The sequence below is a fragment of the Chelonia mydas genome, chromosome 20, assembly GCF_015237465.2.
Source record: "Chelonia mydas isolate rCheMyd1 chromosome 20, rCheMyd1.pri.v2, whole genome shotgun sequence".
Lineage (NCBI taxonomy): Eukaryota > Metazoa > Chordata > Testudines > Cheloniidae > Chelonia > Chelonia mydas.
This window is the reverse complement of record NC_051260.2, coordinates 15,489,433-15,505,308: the sequence shown is the minus strand read 5'-3', so window position 1 is coordinate 15,505,308 and position 15,876 is coordinate 15,489,433. Positions and strand designations below refer to the sequence as shown.

Below are 15,876 nucleotides of genomic sequence, written 5' to 3'. Positions count from 1 at the left end.
CCCCAAACCACAAAGCTGTCGGGTGAAGAGATCAGATGCTTGGAGAGGCTGCTCAGAGAAGAGGAGAATTGCCTGAAAAGAGAATTGTACTAAATTGACCCTACCCTGTCCTGGCTTGGGAGTCAATAGGGTACTGCTCATTTTCTAGGACACTGGTGAGTGTGTGTGTGGGGAGGGGGGGGGTGTTTTCTTCAGCAGGGATCGTGCTGCCGTGACTCTGATTTCTCAGCAAGTGGGAGCCCTTTCGGGGGGATAAATCGAGTGGCCTGGCCAGTTGAAATAAGAGAGAGGTTGTGTTTAAAGCCCATACTAAAGAATTATCAAGGAATAGGTCCCCCTTTTTTTGAATGAGAAAACCTCTAATTTAACAGCATTTGCAGCTCCAGGGAAACCGTCTGAATTTCAGGGTTAGCACTGTTAACAAAAAATTAAATTTCCCCTTTTTTTGTGTGCGCTAAGCCCACACCCCCCCTTACGAAAATAAATAAACTAAGAGAACACAATTAAGCAATATTTTTATACTGGGGTGAGTTAGATAAAGTCCAGAGCACTTGGTATAAAGCCAAATTTTATTCCAATGTGTGGATTTGTTTTTTATTTCTCCCCAATGAGATAAAAAGCAAATGAAATTTAGGGAGGACGAAAAAGAAAAAGAGGGAAAGAAAAGCAACCACCCGCAAATGATTTACTTTCCTGGGTTTGTTTTATTCGTATTTTGGGCTGGTGGAATGTCAGCTGTCAGCGAAGAGGGTCTGGCTGTGTGTGTATGAAGGAAAGTAGCAGATTGCTGCAGGAAAATCCCCCCGGGAACGTGAATTCAGGAAGAAACCAGGCTCGCACACCTTCAAAGCAGTGGCCAGGAATCTAAGGTCCTGTTGCCAGGGGGGATTTTTTAGCCAGAACTGGAACAAAGCCGTTAGTTAGTCAGTTAGTTAGTCAGTTAGTTAGTTAGTTAGTTAGTTAGTTAGTTATTGCAGTTGCAGGGGCAGGACTTATTATTTGTAAAGGGTCGTTGCCACGTTGCCAGGTCCTTTTCTGAACTGCGGATTGCAAAAAAAGCCTTTTGCCCCAGGTGCCGTGGGCTCGGAGAGAGGTTATTCCTCGTGAGCGACTGCGGGCCGCCTTGGGGACGGCAGCAGGAAAATTCGCCCCGCTCTGAGTTCTGCCGCGGGACTTGATTTAATAAAAATCGGGTTGCAGCCGTTTTGATCTGCGTCTTCCCCGGCCTCGGTGCAACTCCGTTGTGCTTGTCTGCTTGCTAGGCAGTGAGGAGGGGGAGAAATGGATCGTGGCTTTCCTGCCTGTCTCGTGGAGGAGAATAAAAATGGGGATTTGAAAATACCGACAGCTGAATTCAATCTTGGCTGTGCTGTGTTTAAAATAGTGAACTTCCTTCCCGGTTGAACTGAAGATTGAGCAGAGATATTGTCCGTTCAGCTTGGCCAAGGACGCAGCCTTTACTGCAGCGTATATATAGTAGTAGCTGGATCTCCAAAGGTGCCGTCTGAGGTTGGTCCCCTGTAGCGCGAGGTGCTGTGCAGATGGCCAGGGTCAGTTCACAAGAGAAAATTCCTTCTTCCTGTAAAGATGTGTGCACGTGCTTAATGCGACGCATTGTCCCGAGCAGGAAGTTAATGCACTCCTGTGTAGGACAGGAGCAGGGCCTAATGAACAAAACAGACAAAGCCTGGTTGAGAAGAGGGAAACTGAGGCCCAGAAACATTCAATGATTTGCTCAAGGTCACCCAGGGACTGTGGATTCAACCCGAAGGTCCTGTGTGTCCCAGTGCCTTAACCTGTACTCTAGAGAGACAGATATATGAAGCAAACCAAAAGCTACCTCGTTTGAGACACTGCGTTTTGGCATATTAATTTCATTTCATATTGCAGATAGAGAACAAATGTAAAAGAAGCAAACACAAAGGAAGCAGATGCACCTTGTGTTCCTATATCTTGGTAAACCTATGGATGAGTTTTTGCAAAGCTGCTTTATTTTGTAGCTACGTGAATTTTAGCTCATATTGGGAATGGAGGCGGAGGTTGGGGGAATGCCTTGATGCATCTGAAGGAAAACAGCTGCAGGTGTGTGAAATAATTCATATCCATTCAGATACCTCTCCTTTTGCCAACAATCTTCCTTTTGGTCCATCTTGTAATAAAGCCCAGCGCATTGTGCAGGGAGGGGGGGGGTGTTAATTTGAACGTAAGCCATTGATATTAACGAACAAATGCACTGAGCTCTCATAAACCCATTGCAGATTGCATCGGTGGAATAGGACTGGCTGTTTGGAAATCTTTGCTTAGAGGGAAGATCTGGCCTAGAGTGATCATTGGCTAATTGGCAGGAAGCTGAGATGTTGGTCACAGTAACAGAGTTTCTGAAAAGTCATCAAGAAGAACATTTTCAAAAGTGCCTGAATGACTTAAGAGCCTAAATCCTATAGGCTTTCAGTGAGATTTAGGCTACTAAGGGCCAGATTTCCAAAGGTATTCTGGTGCTTACAGACACAGACGCTACAAAAGCTGGAAGTCAGTGGGAGTCTCAGTATTTGGGAGGATCTGGGGCTAGTTGCTTTATCTGCATTGGGAGGTGCCTAAATACATTTGAAATATGGCCCTTTGCAACAAAAGTTCCATTGGAAGCCAGTAGCATTTAGGAGTCTAAGAGCTTAAATCACGTTTGACAATTGGTCTAAGCTCTTAAGTCACCTAGAGTACATCTCTGCGGCAAGCAGAGAGCCGCAGCATGGCCATGGCTGGCCCTGGTCCGGTGACTCAGGCTCGCGGGGTTTGTGTTGCGGGGGGGATAAAAATCGCAATGGAGATGTTGTTTGGGCTCTGGGACCCCGCAAGTGGGGAGGGTCTCAGAGCCAGGACTCCAGGCCAAGCCCAAAAGTCTACGTGGCCATTTTTAACCGCAATTGACCCAGGCTCTGAGACTGGGTGCTGCAGGCTTGAGGCCTAGATGAAATCACAGGGTCAGATTCTCCTCTCACTTCATGTGGGGTGACCAAGTGGGGCTTGGTCGATAACCTGAGAGGGTGGGCTTTCGCCTTTGTTTTTTTGGGAGAAGTTTGTTGGCTGTTTCTTTGTGGTGGACTCTCTACATGCAGCCGTGGTCGCTGTGTGCTGTAGCCAGAGGTGGATCAGGGGCTCGAGGTCCTGGTTGCTGTTGAGTGTCATGTTGCAGGTCCCCTCGGTTCTGATAAATCTTGTCTGGGTTAATCCTGTGATTGTGCGCTCGGCCTGCGTGTTAAATTTTGCACCAGCCTCCTGCGGAGATTGGTGCAAAAATGAGGGCATAGGGTCATGTCAACTGACAGAAGACAACTAAAAACTGGGGCCCAGATCCAACACGTTATTGAGGCTCCTAATGTCCGCTGAAAGCAATCAGAGGAAATCCAGTAGAATTTAGGAGCCCAAATACCTTGGTGGATCTGGGTGTGGGCGGCTAGAAAAGAAACTGATTTTACAGCAGTGACCCCAGCGCGCTTCACTAAGGCAGTAGCCAACAATGGCTTGTTGGTCTATTAAACACCCTTCTTAAACAGCCGGATGCTGTACCTGAAACTCCTGTAAAAGCCTTTGCTGAGTCCACTTTGCTGAGGTTGCTCAAGGGAGTGAAATGTGCAAGCTGAATGAATGAATGGGGCTAACCCTGCCGTCCTTGCTTGGGCAAGGCTCCCGCCCGCATACCTGCCTCAAGCATCTCGGACCAGGAACTAGCCTGGTGCTTGTCGGTGTCCGGTCTCAAGTGCTCGGCAGAACTGGCTTACGGCAGCGCCGGATGCGGCAAAACTCGGTGTAGAGCGGAGTCTGGTCTGGGAGGAGCGGCCGGAATTGAACGCGCATTCAGGCCGCTTGTGCGTTCAGATCCCGGCCTGGGCTGTAGGGAGCGAGCTCGTGAGCTGTGAGATTAACCAGGGCCCGCGCCCTCCTGCTCAGAAGGGGCGCGATGGAGGGCTTGGCTGGGGTGGGTTTCACCAGGAGCAGGGGGGAAAGGCAACTCTGCGTCACCGCTTGGTGCTGGGAAGCCAAGATTTCTTATTTTAAAACGGGAACATCTGAATTCAACCAGTGCTGTTAAAAACAAGCGGAATATCCAGTTCAGATCTGGAGGGAGTAAGAGGTTTCTTAGAAATTGGCGGGGTGGGGGGTGGGGGGGTGGAAGCAATTCCAAGGAGCCGAATCTAAACAGAGCTGAGATTTTGCTCCCTGCAAAGTAACTTTTGCTGCCTCCCGAACTCTCGCCTGGCTCTACCTTCAAAGCATATGCAACCCCAGTGTATTTTGACAGAAGTCTCTTTCTCTGAGCTGCCTGGATTCACACACACACACACACACAAGTGACACTTCCCCCCTCCCCCCCGCCTTTCCCCTCTTGGCAAGTGCTGGTGTGAATCTGAGTGGAGCAAAGTTCAAGAGGCTGCCTCAGTTGCAAAACAGCGTTGCCCCGACTGGAGCGCGGGGAGTGTGAGTGTGAGTGTGTGTGTGTGTGAGTGTGTGTCTGGATTTTCGACAGATTTGGCAAAAACCGATTTTTATATATATATAATCCAAAAAAAGCTTGAAAACACCTAGAAATGTGGGTATGTGGGAGTTGTAAAATTCCAAATACCTCGCGATTTTATGTATTTTTTTTAGCAAAATAAATTAGATGCCTTTTTAAGGGGGGGAATAGGCACATTTGTGTGACACAGCCCAGCTCGTTCGATTACGAAAGCCGGGTCAGGCCAGGAGGCCACCCCTGTACCGAAGCTGAAAGATCTCAGCTTGAGGAGAACCACATTTACATTCTTAAAATCCATATTTAAGGACTGAAACAAAACCTGTCTGATTTTTGCCCTTTCCCAAAGAAGCTGGACGCTCAGCAGTTCCACAGGTTTCTGTGAGGCTTGGGGGTGCTCAGCCCTTCTGAGGAGCAGGTCCAGTTCGGGTCTTGAGCCTGGAAGTACTTACTCATGCACGTACATTGCCTCAAGCGGGCGCCCCTCCGGTGCAGAATATTGGCTTGAATGGCTAATCGTGTGCAAGGGGGCTGAGAGCAGAGGAGGGTGGTCTGGGGCTAGGGCTCTCCCTCAGGACTTGTGAGATGCGGGTTCAAATCCCTGCTCTGCTGTCGGCTTCCTGTGTGGCCTTGGCGAGTTGCTTAACTGCGTTGTGCCTCAGTCTCCCCCATCTGTAACATGGGGATAATAGTCCTGCCCCGCCCTCCAAGGAGGCTGGAGGATAAATACAGTAAAGAGAGTGAGGCATAGTGAAATCTACTGCGGAAAAGTCTCTCTAGGACTTATTGTAGGGCAAACAAGGGATTGCAGCCTGCAGCTGGGTTTGGGTTGTCTTGCTTTGGATGTTTTTTGGCCTCAAACATTCCAGAGGTGGGGCTCAAGTTGTTAAGCGCAGGTGGGAAGATTTGTCACCCCAGATTCGGGGACAGTTCAACATAGGGCCTCATGCTCCGCTCGTTAGAAAGGCAGGAGCCGGCTGCAGAAGGTGGCTTTGGCTTTGGCCCACCTTTCACACCCAGCCAGGGCCCAAGGGGATTTTAAAATCGAGGCCAGGGGGATCTGTCTGTCGATGGAGAATGCTGGGATTTCGGATCTCAGCGTCTGGCAGCGAAGGCTTCCATTGTGAGTGCCGGGCTGCGATCGTCGGCGGCCCGTTCCCTTCTGCCTGTTGCGAAATTATTTGGCTCCCGGTCTCAGGTTTTAAAACGACGGCCAAGCGTCCGTATGGCTGCTTCGTGGCTTTCGGCGCTGACAGGGGCACAGGCCTGTGTGTGTCCGCGCCGCTCCGGCACAGCCCGAGCGTTCCTTCCCCATAAAGCCAGCCCGGTCGCCTTCCTGCGCCCCCCGACCTTAGGCCTTTGATGAGCCTCTGGTCTGGTCTGGTTTTTATACCAGGCTTATCGCCGTCACTTGTACGGGCCAGCGTTTGAACAGCCAAGGCACCCTGCAGCATCGGGGCTGGCATCCCCCCTCCTCATTCACAATTTGCCAAGTTATTTCCCCTTTTCTGGCTGGTCTGAAGTTTTCTCGATCCAGTCCTGCCCCTTGCCAGGGAAAAGGTGGGATGGGGACTTAGCCTCTAATAATACCGTATCCCCAGGATTTCCTCTGGGGAAGCCACATTTCGGGTTGCCCCGGGAAATGGTGCAGAACACCTGCTTTTGTTTCTCCCCAGAGGTGGCTGCCTTTCAGTGGTTGTCGGAGATGTGTCTAATTTGCAGCGCTGTTTTCGAATTGTTTGATTGGGGGGGGGGTCAGAAAAAATGAAAACATTTGAATGTTTTCATCTTGAAAGGGCTTTTCCTTTAGAAAGTGTCTGGCATTTTATTAAAAAATACAAGTCGAAATTGTTTCAAAGAGGCTGAAATGGAAATGAACCCTCTTGATGGTGGCGACACAAAATGCTTTGTTTGACCTGAAATTAGATTTTTATTTTGCCCCTGCGCTTCTCGATTGGCTGGGCGTTTTTGGAAACGTTCATTTTCGGTCTGCCCCGAAACTCTTCCCCCCACCCCGACGTTGCCAACGAACCGGCCGCCCCGTGATTCACCCTGCTCCAGTGTAAATGTAAAGCCACGAGGGGCCTCCTCACAGCGCGTCCAGAGGCCCCCCCGAGCTAGACACAGCCTCCGAAGCTCTTCAGTCCTGCAGACAAAGGCTCAGCCAGAGGCAGCGGCTGGAAGTTGAACCGAGACCCGTTCAGACCGGGAGTGGGGGGCGGATTCTTAACAGGGAGAGGAATCAACCGTTGGAGCGAGTGGCTAGTTGCGCGCTGGATTCTCCATCGCTTTCAATCGGGAGGGGACGGCTTCCTGAAGGGCAGGCTCTAATAACGCCAGGATTTATGGCCTTGCTACAGCAATTGGTGTGCGGGATCCTGTGGCCCGCGCTAGGCGGGTGCGGGGGACAGAGGAGCAGAGAGTCCTGTCCCTTCTGGCTGTAAACATCCACGAACTAGATACCATTTCTCTGAGCTTGTGGGTGGGGTGGGTTTTTGGGGGGGGGGGAGGGGGGGTGTTTGCAGCTACTTTTTAGGAGACAAAACTACAATATGTGACCCCAGTGAAAACTCATATTTAACTTTTTTCTCCCATGTTACGAAGTAACATTTCTTCAAGTGGTTGAAACCAGAACTAAAAAAAACAAAACAAAACTAATTTAGTCACTCTCAGGAGACCTGGGCTGGGTTCATTCGATCCCTCTCACTCCGTTTCTCTCCATCCAGCTCTTCGTGCTCTCATTATCTTAGTATGAGTTTTATAAGCAGCAGCGTGATACAATGGGTGTTATAATGGGAGTTGAGAGAGCTGACTTCTGTTCCTGGCGCTGCCACTGGCCTGCTGGGTGCCTCAGTTTCCCCATCTGCAAAATGGGGAGAATGATGCTGCCCTTGTTTGTACAGCAGTGTGAGATCTGCTAATGAAAACTGCGATAGAAGAGCTAGGGATTGTTGTTGTTATTTTATTCTTCTTCCCCATTTACCAGTATTACCGACTCTGGCGCTTTGGTTGGAAAAAAAATCTCTCGCTTAAACTCCTTTGCTGGAAGCCCCATCTCCTGGCATCTTGGGATTTCGGTGGAATCTTGGCTTTCGTTTACAAAAGTGAAATTGAAATAAAATGAGAGGGGAAAAAATACCCATTTCTAGCCCTATTGATTGTGCAGAGAATCTTGAAAACGTGACCCCAAAGGCAAATTGTTATTTTCTTTAAAACATTTCATGATTTTAAAGCCCAGCTCCCCGTTTTTAGGGCAGGGTCTGCCTCCAGATTTATGCGGTGTTTATTCTCTGTAGGGGGCAGCGTCTGGTCATTTTCACTCTTTCTGTCTCTGAATTGTTTTCCCTCTCTGATGCCAAACAGTAAAATTGACCCCCAGCTCATGGTCTGTCCCCCAACTAACTCCCAATAGAAGAACTGTTTTGAGGGCTTACGGAGTACTGGGACCCTAAGATGGGTGAATTTCACCCCCAGTGAATGTTACAATATGTTCAAAGGGGCTAAAGAACAGTTTTGATTAAGAAAAACAAAGTCTTAGTGATTTTTTTTTAATTTAAATTTTAAAAGTTAAATTTCATTTGGGGCCTATGCCATTTCTCAGTGCCCATTTAATAATGATTGTTAGTATTAGATCAGGGCCTCCATTGTGCCAGGCAAGCACTGCACAGACACACAGTGAGAGACAGTCCCTGCCCCGAGGAGTTTACTGTTACATTTGTTTACACCCAAGGCCTGGTCCTATGAATGCCGAACAAACGGAGTGGCTGGCGGGGTCACTGATAAGATGGGGGAGAGGCAGCAAGCCAGAGAGATTGTGTGACCTTATGCATGGGGCCCTGCTCTGGGTGTCAGAACACCAGGATTCTGTGCCCACCTCTGTGGGCAACCTTGGGCAAACCACTTTGAGCCTCAGTTTCCCCTCACAGGCATTGAGTGTGAGCTGGGTAGGGACTGTCTTTTACTCAGTGTCTTTGCAGCTGAGGGTCTGATCCTACTGTAAGAAGAAGAAGCTGGGTGAGCGTATTAGGAGGTGAAAAGCTGGGCAAAATTATTGGATCTAAACTTTTTGGGGGTGAAAAATACAGATTTGACGACCCTCCAACATTTTGCTAATTTGTGTTGGTTTTGTGGCACTATTTCCATTGGGGAAAAAAATTAAAACAAAAATTCCCCCCCCCCCACCTAAATGCTTCAGATTTTTGATTTAAAACAAATTTTTGTTTCAAAATGGCCTCGTTTGATTTTTTTAAAAGTTCAAAGAGGCTCAAAATTGAAGCGAAATGCTCAATTTCGAGTTGACCAAACCATTTCGTTGGACCTAAAATGAGTTTTTTCTCCCTCCCCAGATTTTTAGATTTTTTGGGGCAAATGTCATTTTCGGTTCAGCCCCAAATGAATTCCTCCCTCCGCGTTTTGAGAACTGGGAGTGAACCAAGAAACCCTTGTGTCACCCAGCTCCACCTGCAGGTAGGGTTTAGAGCTGTGCTAAATGCCTGGATCCCCATGGGAAATAAGGGCTTCCCAAGGAGCTTAATCATGGGGAGAGAGACATTTTGCATCTGTCCCAGGGTGCATGCCCTCAGAGCCCGCGGCAGCAGCCCCTGAATTAGCACGGTGAGGACGTCAGATTGAGTGGGAGCCTTTGATATCACTTACGATGAAGACAGAGCTATTCTGTTGGGAATTTCAAGTCCGGGCCATAAGACAGGTCTGGGGCTAATTCGCTGGCGTAGGCTTCGAGTGCACACGTCGGTGGCTCTCTGGCCGGCAGTGGGTTTTCCACCTGATCCCACGGTCTGTAAGATCTGGAGGGGAGTGGGGTCTCGTGTGTTAGAGTGGGGGTGCAAGGGGGCTAGGACTCCTGGGGTCTGCTTCCCGCCCCATTGCTGTGTGACCTCCGAGGGCCTGACAGGTCCGCCGGCTCCCCGTTCCTCAGCGTCCCCATGTCTAACGAGGACGAGGACGCTGCATGGCCGAGGAGGGGTGTGGTGGAGGGGTTAATTAAACCCAGGGAAGAGCTTCTGAGCCGGGCAGAGGGAAGGTGTCTGCGAAGGGTTGGCTGTCTTCTGTGCAGAGGGGATCCCCCGGGGGCAGACGGACTCCTTGATTTATTGTATTCATTAGACCAGGTTGACAGATTTATCCCCTGTATTTCAGGCCTGGGCAGGGCTGGTTGGGCAGAGACTGGTGAGAAAGTTGCCTCAGAGGGACTCAGTTACTACAGGTACCGGGGCTTGGCTCGCAGTGTCTCGGCGGGACCGACCGAGGAGTTATTGATCTCCAGCTTTGGCTAGTTGGGGACGGGCTGTGCCCATCTCCCCGTGGGAGGAAAGATGGTGTAGCTGTGAGGATGCCACCGTGGGCGTGAGACCGGCGTTCAAATGCCTCAGTTTCCCCACTTGTAAACTGGGGGAATTACCCAGGGAAGGGGTGGGTTCTCCATCTCTTGCTGCCCTTCTGGGGGGCGCTTTGGTTCCTGGGCTCAGGACAGGGGGAACTGGCCGGCATCGATTGCTCGCTGCTGGTCAAACTGGTGGACCTACTGCTCCCTCTGGCAGAGAGGGGTTCGCAGTGTGGGGCTCTCCTTTGCGGTGTGAGTCGAAACGGCCAGCTCAATACAAATACCCTTTCCCCTCAGTTCGGAGAGTCTGCCCCTCCATTAACAGCCCCGCCACCCGCTGCAGTTTTCACATCTCGGCCACCCGATGGGGATCCCCTGCTTCGCAGTCTGGCGTGCCCCAAGGGCGTCGGGCGGGATTGGGGCCCGGAACGGGCTTGTTCCTGGTCGCCTGGCCAGGGGTTCCCACTCTTGGATCGGAATGAGGAACTGCAGTGTAAAGGCGGCGGTTAGTGAAAGTGGTGCAGCTGGTGTTACTTTTGGTGCGGGGGGGGGGAGCTGTGGGGTGGGGGTCTGATCTGTGGGGATCGCTTTGGCTTTCCCATACACAGTCCCCTGTTTGTGCCGCATCACAGCCCTCCCTGCTCCCCCATCCTCTCTGCGCCCCAGTTCCCCCCCACACCTTGCACCCTCACAGCCCCTCTGCTCCCCCATCCTCTCTGCGCCCCAGTTACCCCCCCTGCACCCTCACAGCCCCTCTGCTCCCCCATCCTCTCTGCGCCCCAGTTCCCCCCCCACCCTGCACCCTCACAGGCCTCCCTGCTCCCCCATCCTCTCTGCGCCCCAGTTACCCCCCCACCCTGCACCCTCACAGCCCCTCTGCTCCCCCATCCTCTCTGCGCCCCAGTTCCCCCCCCTGCACCCTCACAGCCCCTCTGCTCCCCCATCCTCTCTGCGCCCCCCCTCAGTGCTGCAGCTGCACACGATCACTCGACCCCCCCCGCCACCCCCCCCCATTCCCATACTCAGATGAGCCCGGCCCAGTCTCTGTTCGAAAGCGGAGCCGGCTCCGAGTCGAGCGATGTCCCTCCCCAGTCCCCGGGGCTCCCCCGTCACCCCCTTGCTAGTAAAGATATTTTCTTATTAAGGGGGGGAGGAGGAACAAAGTGGAGGGGCCTTCAATCTGTTCCATATGTTGGACGAGCCTGGTTTCAGATTTAATATTTTCCCGCTCCCAACAACAATAAGGAGCCCGAGCCAAGTGCTATATTGTCGGAGGAAGGGTTGGCTCGAATATGTGACCTGGCTCGGCCCGGGACTGTCCCCCCCGTCTGTGGAACAAATCCCCGGCAGCGTTTCCTTCCCGCTGCGGCGGGAATCCGGAGCGGGAAGGGCTCGCCGGGAAGGCCCCGGTGCCGGCCGGGGCGGGTAGATTTCCGACCCGGACCGGCCTGGTCCCGGCTGGAGAGCGGCTGCCGGGAGCCCGTCTCAGGAGAGCCGCTCGGCGGCATTTTCCACCCCAAACGCCCTTCCCCTTCGAGACACCGCCTGGCGCTGGCCACTGAGCCGCTGGAGCCCCGGGCCGCTCGGCCGCTCCTCTCCCCACTCCCCCCCGGCGCAGAAGAGGGTCCCGTCAAAGCTGGGGCCCCCCCGCCTCCTCTCTCTGATGTCCTGGACCCACCCCGGCCCACAGCTTCATTCTGGTCAGTTTCTGAAGTTTTAATGGGGCCAGAAAAAAAAAAGCCATTCCCCCCCCTTCTGCTCCCCCAACAACCAACCCCCCCACAGGCTTGATTCCCCCCACTGGAAAATGTGGAATTTTTTCATGAAGTGGGGGGTGCCCTGATTTAACAATCAGGGACCGTGTGGAAAGATTGTCCAGCCAGCTCCGTTAATGACTCGTCGTGATCAAAATATTGGAGAGAGAGAAACGAACAATATTCCGTTGTAACGGGGGAGGCGGGGGGGGGGGGGATTCACTCGGTTGTCCCGTCCAAGTAAAGAATATTCTCCATTCTTCATTTCTTCATTTCAGATGAGCCTGGTCTCTCCTAAGAGATCAGGTCAAGCTTTAGCTCCCAGGCTGTCCGGCTTGGCGGATAAGAGCACTGGGATCCCGGACACCTGGGTCCTATTCCCAGCTCTGGCGCCGGTCTGCTGGGCGACCTCAAGTCGGTCGCTTCGGCCCAGCTCCTCCAAGGGGTCGAGGTGCGTAGTTCCCACTGGAGTTACCTTGCGGGAGCGGATCCTGTTCCACAGAAACAAGCGAGAGCTTTACCGTTTACTTCAGTGGGAGCAGGAGCAGGCCCCGGGAGAGACAGACGCCAAACTCTTAGAAATCCCATCTCAAGGCACCGTTATTATTGTGCAGGGGTTGTGATAGTGCGCAGAGATCAGGCCCTCACCCGAGCAGCCGGGGGACAGCCCTCGCCGCGAACCGCTCCCACGTTTACCTGGCTTGCTCAGGTACTTATAGGGCCCCTATCCCTGTGGCATCTAGGCACTGCATGGTCTTTGACGTATTTACCCTCCCCCTCGTCCCTCCCCATGAGGCATGGCAGTGCTATGATACCTGTTTTAGGGGTGGGGAAACTGAGGCAGGCCGAGGGTAAATGCCTGGCCCAACCTCACGCGGGCCGTCTGCGTCGGAACAGGGAGCAGAACGCTGGTCTCACTTGCCGGTCGTTGATCCGGAGGTCAGCGGAGCCCGGAGCCCGTTCAGGGCTGGGCAAAATTTTGCGACCAAAACTTCTTCTCTGTTAAAATTGAAATGTAAATTTATTTTTTCAATTTTGGGATTCTCCGAAAATGCTGAGAAATGGTGCGTCAGGTTTGACCGCAACCCATGTTCAAAACCTCATTGTTCAGGACTGGCAACGAAGCAAAGAGCCCACCATTTGCCCCGCTGGGTTTATTATCTATTCCTTAGGCGCCGGATGGCCGCAGCGAGGAACCCCGGCCGCGGACCCGGACCCTGTTGGGCGCGGCGCTGTAGGAACATCTAGTCTGAAGGCCTCGGGGCGTCCCTGAAGTTACTGAGACAAAAGCCCCCGATAGAGTGTAACCAGCGCGGGGAAGTGACAGTGGGGCAGCGGGGCCGGTCCCGGGTGTGCCTGATCATGCCACCCTGAAATCGCGAGACCAACTTACAGATCACGAGCTCGGCTTTAAAACAATCAGTGCTTGGCTTTTTGGGTGTGGCGCCATTCAGAGGGGGTGGGAAGGGGGCTCTCTTGCAGCCCCAGGGGCTGGAAACGGACTTTGAAAAACGACTGACGCCTGTAATCTCACGACTCCCGGAGCTGGGGCTTTAAGACAAATCAGGGTGGAGAGCGGGCAGCACTGAGTGCGTGGGTGAACGAGGGGCAGCTGGGAGAACGGTGCAGGGCTTTTGGCTCCTTTATCGGTCGATTGGTTGCCCGTGAATTTAACACTGGACCAAAATGAATTCTCATCTGAATGCGAGTGAGGATGTACCTTGGAGCAACCTGCCAGGAGCCCCCAGGCTTCTTAAAACTTGACAGTTAGGCGGCGTTTCCCATGTGCACATCACTCCGCAAAGGTGACGGTCCGGCTGTCTGTCTAACCCCATGCCCACCTGTCCGTCCGTCTGTCTGTCCACGTGCTTCGCTCGCTCCAAGCACCATCGTGCGGGAGTGCTGGCAAGCGGCAGAGCGCGCCCGCGGGTGGGGCGCTGGAAGGGGAGGCCAGAGACGCGAGTTCGAACCCCGGCTCCACCACTGACCTGCCGAGTGGCCTCAGGCAGGGCCCGGTGCCGCTCTGTGCCTCAGTTTCCCAGCTATGACCTGGGGATAATGGACAAGGCTCCTCACCTTCGTTTGTGAAGCACCTTGAGGCCTCTGGAAGGAGCCCTAGGGGGTCTGTGTGGTGCCTGGGTCCAAGGGCTCCCCTATGTGTGTAGAGCCCCAGGAAAAGGACTGGAGGGGCCGAGGGGTTGAAGGGGGAAATACCCAGTTAACCCTGGCAAGCGACCTGCCCTCCACGCTGCAGAGGGAGGTTAACCCCCCCCCCCAGGTCCCTGTCAATCTGACCCGGGGGGGAAATTCCTCCCTTGCCCTGCATAGGGGGATCAGTTAGACCCTGAGCATGGGGGCAAGAACCAGCCGGCCAGCACCTGAGAGAGAGACTGCCAGGTGCCACCTCAGAGCCCTGGCCAGCCCTGATGCTTTGGGGTAAGGAGAGAACCCCGCCCCCCATCCTGGGCCCTGCCCCCCGTCCCAGGGAACCCCACCATGGGGCTACCCTGCCGTAATACATGTGATTAATAATTAATACGGAGTTAGTCAGGTCTGCTCCGGCCATGCTGGGTGCTGACTAATGTTAATTGCTGCTCCTTTCAGAGAGGAAAGCTTGGGTGTTTTCATTGTCTGGGTAGTGACAGTTTCTGTTCAGCAAAGGCCCAGGGCTGGGCTAGCAGGGGGCTGCGGGTCGGGGTTGAGGGGCACCACAGAGCTGTGTGTGCCCAGGGCTGGGCTAGCAGGGGGCTGCGGGTCGGGATTGAGGGGCACCACAGAGCTGTGTGTATGGGGGGAGCCCAGGGCTGGGCTAGCAGGGGGCTGCGGGTCGGGATTGAGGGGCACCACAGAGCTGTGTGGGCCCAGGGCTGGGCTAGCAGGGGGCTGCGGGTCGGGGTTGAGGGGCGCCGCAGAGTTGTGTGTGCCCAGGGCTGGGCTAGCAGGGGGCTGCCGGTCGGGGTTGAGGGGCGCCGCAGAGCTGTGTATGCCCAGGGCTGGGCTAGCAGGGGGCTGCGGGTCGGGGTTGAGGGGCGCCGCAGAGTTGTGTGTGCCCAGGGCTGGGCTAGCAGGGGGCTGCGGGTCGGGGTTGAGGGGCGCCGGCTGAGCTCTGCATGGGTGATTTGCTTTCTCAGAATCCCGCATCCACATGGCTTTTGCCATGGCTGCTTTACTGGGACTCTCCAATTCACCCCCCAGATGAAGAGCTTTAAAATAAAGAGCCACCTCCCTCACTGCACAAAGTGCTGGGGGAGGGGGGCGGGGCAGGGAGGGGAGGCGCCAGGAGCATGGCACAGAGCTGGCAGGTCTGGGCACAATGAAACAGACACTGGCATCAGAGGTTTGGCAGTGAAGAGGGATTGGGGGGGAGGGGCACAGATGGTCTCTTTTTCCCCCCCAAAGGTGAGGAGGTGGGCGGGGCAGGCCTGGAATGGGGGTGCTCTCGGCTCACACAAGTCAGGCAAGGGAGAGGGTTACCCAGTGGCCTCCCCCTCATGCCACTTGGAGACTGAGGGTGGGTGGGAGGGGTGGGCCGGAGAGACCCTGGCTCCTTCCGTGGCGTGTTGGAAAACCCGCCCCTTCCCGGGCCTCCAGCTGCCCCCCATCCCCCAGCCGGCAGCAGCTCCTGGCATGGCTGGGCATTCTTTGGGCATCAGCCCAGTTAGGAGGAGCTGGGCAGGGGCACAGCTGTGAGAGCTGAGGATGCCCCCCTTCCCCCCCCCCCCCCCGCACACAGGAGGAGCAGAGGGAGCAGGCTGTGGAAAGTTGAAGCCGTTTTGAGTGCCGGGGGGGGGGGTGTCATTGAGGTCCCTGAAACCAGACTCAGCTGGGGGGAGAGACAGGCTTGGCTAGTGTAGACGGGCATCGGGAAAGCTTCTTACAATGGTCTGCCGGTGCCCCTCAATCCTGACCCAGAGCCCCACTGCTATCCGAGCCCTGAGCTCCCCATTTCCCCGGGTGCTAGAGCGCTGGACTGGGACTCAGGACACCTGGGTTCTCTTCCTGGCTCTGCCATTTGGCCTGCTGGGTGACCTTGGGCCAGTCGTTTCCCCTTTCTGTGCCTCAGTTTCCCTGTCTGTACAATGGGGATTATGCTCCTAACCTCCTTTGTAAGGTGCTTTGAGATCGACTGGTGCAGAGGGATGATGATTACTCCCCAGCACATTCTATCCTCGGGGGTGGGGGAGGGAAGGGTTGTTCCTGGCCCCTTTGTTGGCAGTTGTGGGTGGGGACAGATGGTAGCAAGGGCTGGACTAGGAGATGGTGTGTTTCATAGA

The 15,876-nt window shown here is 54.0% G+C and overlaps 1 protein-coding gene across 4 annotated transcripts in view; it reads left to right on the top strand.

Annotated features, from left to right (window-relative positions):
* Window positions 1-15,876, top strand: part of NFIX (nuclear factor I X) — a 149,084-nt gene that overhangs the window by 1,050 nt on the left and 132,158 nt on the right. The window contains exon 1 of one of the 4 annotated variants that reach the window (XM_043533215.1): window positions 10-155. The exons of 2 other annotated variants lie outside the window; for them this stretch is intronic. The gene's annotated coding sequence lies outside the window, so the exon portion shown is untranslated. Of the gene's footprint in view, window positions 1-9; window positions 156-15,876 lie in introns of those variants that run through there. One more of the 4 variants, XM_043533216.1, reaches the window with a different exon arrangement.